This window comes from Strongylocentrotus purpuratus, unplaced genomic scaffold (genome assembly GCF_000002235.5).
Source record: "Strongylocentrotus purpuratus isolate Spur 01 unplaced genomic scaffold, Spur_5.0 spur5_scaffold_10, whole genome shotgun sequence".
Taxonomy (NCBI): domain Eukaryota; kingdom Metazoa; phylum Echinodermata; class Echinoidea; order Camarodonta; family Strongylocentrotidae; genus Strongylocentrotus; species Strongylocentrotus purpuratus.
The window spans coordinates 19,667,280-19,674,498 of NW_022145595.1; positions in this window are offsets into that span (position 1 = coordinate 19,667,280).

A 7,219-nucleotide genomic window follows, 5' to 3' on the forward strand; every position below is an offset into this window, starting at 1 on the left:
AAAGTTCAAAATCCGCGCGTGCTGCTATGGGCAATATAATGCAAATTTGATCAAAAACATGCCATTTTAAAAATCAAAATAGCTCTTCAGATAGTCCATTGACCCCCAATTTTTATATCATGGTTGGAAAAAGCATGAGTTGGAGATATGAATTCATGTCTCATTTGATCCTCAATTAACTCATGACGTCATCATAATGGCCTCCGAACTCAAAATTTTAATTTGCATATTATGACGTCAGCAGATTTTTGAAAAATTGATTGTATCTCTGTAAATATTGATCAATTTTTTTTCAAATTTTGATATGTTCTACCTGAGAATATTCTCTACAAAGGCAGTTGACACAATATTTCATTTTGACAATGGTATCATGGCGTATTTTTGCGATTAAAGGAGGCATGTCAATTTTTCACATTTTGCGTGTATTCTCTATGGGACATGATTTTTTCTCAAAACTGTATTCTACATTCTCGTATTTTGCGAGCAATATCTCCGTATTGTTATCTTCGTTTACGCTGAGCTTTGAGTATGTTTTAGCTGAGACAATAAGCTATCACAAGTGTGCCCTTTATTTTTCGATCAGATGCCGGGATCATGCTCATATTTCACTTACAAAGTGGGATTTGATAATTCCATTTTCCGTTTACGTGTAATCTCTATGGGAAATGTTTTGGTATATCGGTAACGCACTTGACTTCCGACCTCGAGGTCCCTGGTTCGAGTCCGGGCGTCTCCAACAATTTTTTTTCTTCACTTTTTTTTCTTTTTGACCTTTCACTGTACCAACTCCTTTGAATATTAAAACACGTAGAATCGCAAATAATGTAATAAACAACCATATTTACTTTATTATTACCCTATTATCACTAGATCCATTACTTTTGACGTGTAATCCTTTTGGGAGATGACTTTTTCTCAAATCTGGATTCTACATTCTTGTCTTTTGCGAGCAATATCGCCGTTATTTTCGGCTTGGTTTTTGTCGATTTTTGAGTATGTTGTAGCTGAGACTATACGCTATCTAAATCTTCTCTAATTTTGTTCAGTCTGATGTCATCGTGGTCTGTTGATGATAATCATCAACATCATCATCATCATCATCGTCATCACCATTACTATCAAGATCATCATCATCATGATCATCATGATGATCATCATTGTTTACATGTCTATATAACTTCTCCCTTTCTCAATATAGTAAATATTATAATCTCTCATAAGACTTGAAGACAGACCACCTAATTCGTCCCCATGACGAATTAAATTTCTAGTTTTATTGAGAGTTGGATTAATATCAATACACTAGTAAACGCAGGGCGTACGCAGGGGGGGGGGGGTTTGGGTGTTCAAACCCCCCCCCCCCCCTTTGGTATTTTTATGTGTGTAAACCCCCCTAAAAAAAACCTAAACCCCCCCCCCCCCTTTGGATTTTTTTTTTTTGTATGCCCACGGCTAACCTAAAAATGGTGACCTTACCCCCCCCCCCCCCCGCCAACGAAGAAAAATGTCAAATTTTCAAGTTTCGAGACCCCCCCCAAAAAAAAAAAGTCTCCGCTTACCCCCCCCCCCCCCCCCCCCCCCCCCACTGAGCGACTTTTCGGCTGGCTGGGTCGTTGCGATTTTTTTTGGACTCCAAAAAAATAAAAAAAAGTGTCCGCCTACCCCCCCCCCCCCCCCCCCCCCCCCCCCCCCCCCCACTGAGCGACTTTTCGGCCGGCGCGATTTTAAATTTTTCGGGAGCAAAATATTTTGGGCCCGATTTTAAAACCCCCCCCCCCCCCCCTTGAAAAAATCCTGCGTACGCCCCTGACTAGAGGTATTCATCAAATTTGACAGTCTTATTTAAATTACAATCTGTTAATCAAGTCCATACAATCTTCTCCCTCAATTTCTCTCATTTTCCTGTTGTCAATTTATTTATATTTGTGTACTTTCTCTCTCTCTCTCTCCCTCCTTCTTCAATATTCTCATTCTATACATCGTCTATAAAAATTTCATCCCAGCTATCCTGATTAACATTTTTTTTCTTCTGTTTGCCTAAAGCTGCCTTTTGCCACTGTATACTTGTTACTTGTAAGAGCATACAATATCAGACTATCACGTTTCATGTAGTTCCTTGTTTTCAACCAGACTTTGAAATGCCAAATCAGAATTTGCATAGTTTGGTGTTTAATGATGTTACTGTTTATAAACTGTATATTTTGATATTTTGAAATGTTGTTTCATTTCAAATAAACATGTTGACATGTTAACTTTTTCAAAATTCTTTGTAGTTGTTGCAAGATTTGTTTAGTCTTTGTTAGTTGGTATCATTAGCTAGATGTCAAAAATATACCCTTTTGAAGTCCCTGAAATACTTGTATCATTGACTAGAATTTCCTATACAGATATGTCGATAGATCTTCTGGAAAACAAAATGTTTTTCAAAACTTAACCAGAGATTAGAAAGCCCAAGAGAAAGGGAAGAAAGAGAGAGAGAGAGAGAGAGTGAGATGAAGAGAGACAGAGAGAGAGAGAGAGAGAGAGACAGAGAGAGACAACGAGAGAGAGAGAGAGATGAAGAGAGACGAAGAGGGAGGGAGGGAGAGAGAGAGAGAGAAAGTACCAACAGGTATTACAAAATATGATTTTAATCACATTTCCTGTTAAAAGGACGAACAACAAGTGATGCCAATGAAATAACATGAAACTAATTACATAGATTGATTCACTGAATAATATATATAATTTGCAACAGGGCTGTGGACATTCGAAAGAAATGTAAAGTAGAGTAAGCTAAACATATCAATCCCTTTCTTGAACTATAAGCTTTCTCACAAATAAGACTAAAATATGAACATCTAAAACAAAGCTTGCCTGCATCAATAATGTGTTATAATGATTAAACATACCTCATTTCACCAAATTTCTGTATTATTCTAGTAGGACTATATATGCAAATTTAGATCATCTTTGACTTTATTCAAAACATTGAGGTGATGTGCATGACATAACATGCTTGGCTGGTTTCCACTATTTACCAAATCTAACTCGCCTCTACACGTACAAATCATATATGCACATGATGTATTCGTAACGAAGGATTTGACAACTCAAATTAATTTCATGTATCACAAAACTAAGCAAAATGTTGATCGACGGTATTGGTGTTATACTGACTCTAATTTGCATACATTTAACATCATACAACCACCCCCTCCCGGAGAAGAGGTAAACAGAACAAATCTTTGATATGAAATATAAATAAAATGTTCTTTAAACAAAATAGTTTTTTTCCACTACCATAGGAGTCAAACCAACCCTTAATTCAGACACCGCATTTTTTTCGACAATGAGGTAAATCGCTGTAAAATGATGCGATCATTGGGTCTACGTTCGGGCTATATAATTATCAACCCGGCAAATGGATGACTTTCATCTTCATATACGGCCATCGGATGAGAACCATCTTTGAGAGACATTTAGAGAGTTTGAAGAAGTTCAGGTCAAGGGATAGTGATACCACAGTCATACCAGCTGACGATAATCTTGCCGGTCCATGTGCGATATCCAAACGAGACAGGCTCACCCCATACACTCCGGTAGTATCCTGGTATTACAATGAAACAGACGGAAGAATTGTTAATAATGGAAAATTTCCTGCCACTATAAGTGGTAATTACGACTTGAAAGATAATCCCTTAATCCCTTAATTTGTATTTCCTCTTCAATTATTGTACCTTTATTGGTGTCGCCTATTCCAATTAAAATTGTAAGAATACCCCCTCCCCCCAATTTTTTTTTCTTCACTTCATTCTCTACCTCTCTCTCTCTCTCTATCTCTGTCTCTCTGTCTGTCTCTGTCTGTCTGTCTTTCCTTTTCTCTGTCTCTTGCTCTGTCTGTCTCTTTCTCTCTCTCTCTCTCTCTCTCTCTGTCTCTCTCTCTCTCTGTCTGTCTGTCTCTCAGTCTCTCTGTCTCTCACTCATCTTTACCTGATACAGCTGGCATGAGCAGCCAGTCACGTGATGTCTGAGCTAGAGTTTCGTTTTCATGATGACCTCCTACAAACTCACAGTGACCACTTCCTCCTCCACTCCCATCGCCAACGTTTCTGTTCCCAAACAGAGAAAGGAAAAAAAGGCACATTTAGTCGGTTTGTTGTTATCGAAAAACTGTATAATTACACGAATGCAGAAGAAAATATAATCAAATCAAAATATACTTATGTTAATTATCTAAGGTCTTTTCAGTCTTCCGTTATGAGAATGTATTTATAACCCTATCAGGATTGGGTTTTTTCCTCTTTATAAGATGTAATTTTTCTCACTGCGACCTCACAAATCTAAACACTTTTCCTCGCTCGCAAATGTTCAGACCATCACACCCAACTTAAAAAGCATGATACATTATGCAATATCTTGTATGGTGTATAAAGTGAAACAAATATTGAAATCATCCCTGATAATGTAAACACAATGTAGGGGTATATACCGAAGTCTAAACAATGTCTATTTTCGCTTTGAGGTTTCCCTTTGTAGCCTAGGTGCCTTTTTTCTTCAGAAAGTGTCCTTTTTTCTTGGTGCCCCGCCCCCCCCCTGTTACACCCACAAATGTAATAACTCCCACAAATGTAATAACGCCCACAAATGTAATAACACTTTACCCACAAATGTAATAACACTTTACCCACAAATGTAATAATTTCACCCACAAAATATTTTAATGTAATAACCACTTTACCCACAAATGTAATAATTTTGAATCACCCACAAATGTAATAATGACTTTACCCACAAATGTAATAAATTTGAAGTGATATTTTGAATCACCCACAAATGTAATAATGACTTTACCCACAAATGTAATAAATTTGAAGTGATATTTTGTCGAATTTGTTCAAAACTAAAACCCTGTAATAAAGCATGGGTATAGCTAACTACCACCTAGCTAACTACCCCCGGACATCTACCCCCAGTCAACTACCCCCTCCCCGGACATCTACCCCCGGACATCTTACCCCATCCAACTACCCCTCCCCCTGGACAACTAACTCCCCCTCCAACTACCCCCCCCCCCCGGACATCTACCCCAAAGCAAATTAAGGTAGTTGGGGGTAGTTGCCCGGGGGTAGTTGGATGGGGGTAGTTGCCCGGGGCGAATTTTTTTTTCCCAAACAGGTTTACCTACGAGAGTAAAATCCTGCCTCCTGATTGGTTCAGAGGTATACGCATCATGAATATTCATGACTGAGCTGAAAGATACTAGTAGTATTACGCATGCGCGTGACACCAGGCGAAGCTGCTCATGCAGCTCATCGAAATCCAAGTTTGAGTTCGTTGATGCAGCGCAGCTATAGTACGTAGGCTATACACTGCATGCATGGATATGCATGCGCAGTGATTGGCTCTAAGTTATAACTTTTACATGAGCTATAGTATTATGGCGGAGTCTACAAGTACAACTCTCTGCAATTTTGGTCGCTCTAAAGAAGAGAATACCGATTTCTTCTGCAAGAACCATACAAGTCTTTATGTAAGTACCACAATATTATTGTGAAATTGTAAATCGGCCCATCTCATTTTTATTTTAATGCTTTGAAATTGTCAGTATATAGTGTCAGTAGGTTATGTTATTATGTATTCTGAATTAGTCTCAAAAGCAGTGACACATGCATGCAATATAATTTATATGGAGTCTCAAATTTAGTTGACAGAGGCAGTGAAATAAATGTGTGTGGGGATTGTATCTTAATAACAGAAAATGTAAAATCATATCCTGTGCATGTCATATCAAGTTTAAATTCATGAAAGTAGGTCAAAGGTTATGAACCTGCTGTTTGTATTTATTGTTGAAAGCTCAAATTAATGCAATGAAATGGATGTCCTTTAAATATTGTTTTGATTCTAATTTAAGTTAGATAATCTTGAGAAAAGAAGTTTGAAGATATAAAGATTGAAAAGGACTTAGTCAGATATTCATGTTTAAATAAGAGATGAATCAGTGTAATGTGCACTTGGTATGCATATTAATAATAAAAGCTTGTCTTTGACATGTGTGTAGAGCCTGTATATATTACTTTATGTCCTTTGTTTTCTTTGGCCAGGTTCATCTGTCACAAAGGAACCAGAACCACTGATATGTTTGTTTGTTTTGTTTTATTTCCACTTTTTCATATCAATACAAAGAAACATACAAATAAATATAATGAATAACATGTAAGTTTGACAAAATTTGTTTCTAGTTAAAATAAAAGTTTCATACAAAAGGAAAAAGCAGGAGACCACATGTCGTAAGCGTAAATGCTTGAACATGACCGTGGCCTCTGCCGAGTTAACAAAATAAAAGAACAACCCATGCAACTGCATTGTATTCAATGTTAAATAAGATATAAGTGAAGTGATTAAAAGTGAGCATGGCTGAATTAATTTTGAGTGAAAATAACAAAACAAATTTAGTGAAATATTTCATGTTGAGAAGTGCATTTTGTGCAAGGTGCAAAAATTAGCTTGGTGGAACAAAAAAGAGACTAATACCGTGATATTAATTGTGTGTTGGTTTCAGTTACGGGTGATAATATTAAATGTTTGTCAAGATATCATGCTCGGAGCAACACAGTGGCTTTGACCCACATCCAACCATCTCATGTCGGACCATCCTGATAAGATAATTCATACCCCTTGTGTGTGTCCATTGTGTATTCTTGACAGCTAGTGTGTGCATTTGTTGCTTATGTGTTTGTAAATACATGAGGGTGGGTGGGTGTGCGTGTTTATAGAGAGAGAGAGAGAGAGAGAGAGATAGCGAGAGAGAGAAAGAGAGAGAGAGAGAAAGAGAGAGAAAGATAGTGTTTGTATGTATAGCCTATGTGTGAAATTGGAATATTAGTGTGTGTACTGTAAGTGAACTCTTTGAGAAAAAAAATCCTCAGTGTAAAACTATATAAACCAAGCACCAGAATAACCAGAAATGTTCAAAAACAAACAGACCCCCCCCCCTTCTCCCAATAAAAATCCCCTCGCACCACAGCTAGCTCACATTTTGTACACCTAAATGGCCAGCAAAACTGAAGTCCACGCGCATGCGTAATACATATACTAGGTACTGCAGCTCAGCCACAGTGCTGTGAACTCAGCTCGTGAATATTCATGACGCGTATACCTCTGAACCAATCAGGAGGCAGGATTTTACTCTCATAGGTAAACCTGTTTGGGAAAAAAAAAATTCGCGGCCGGCGGGCGG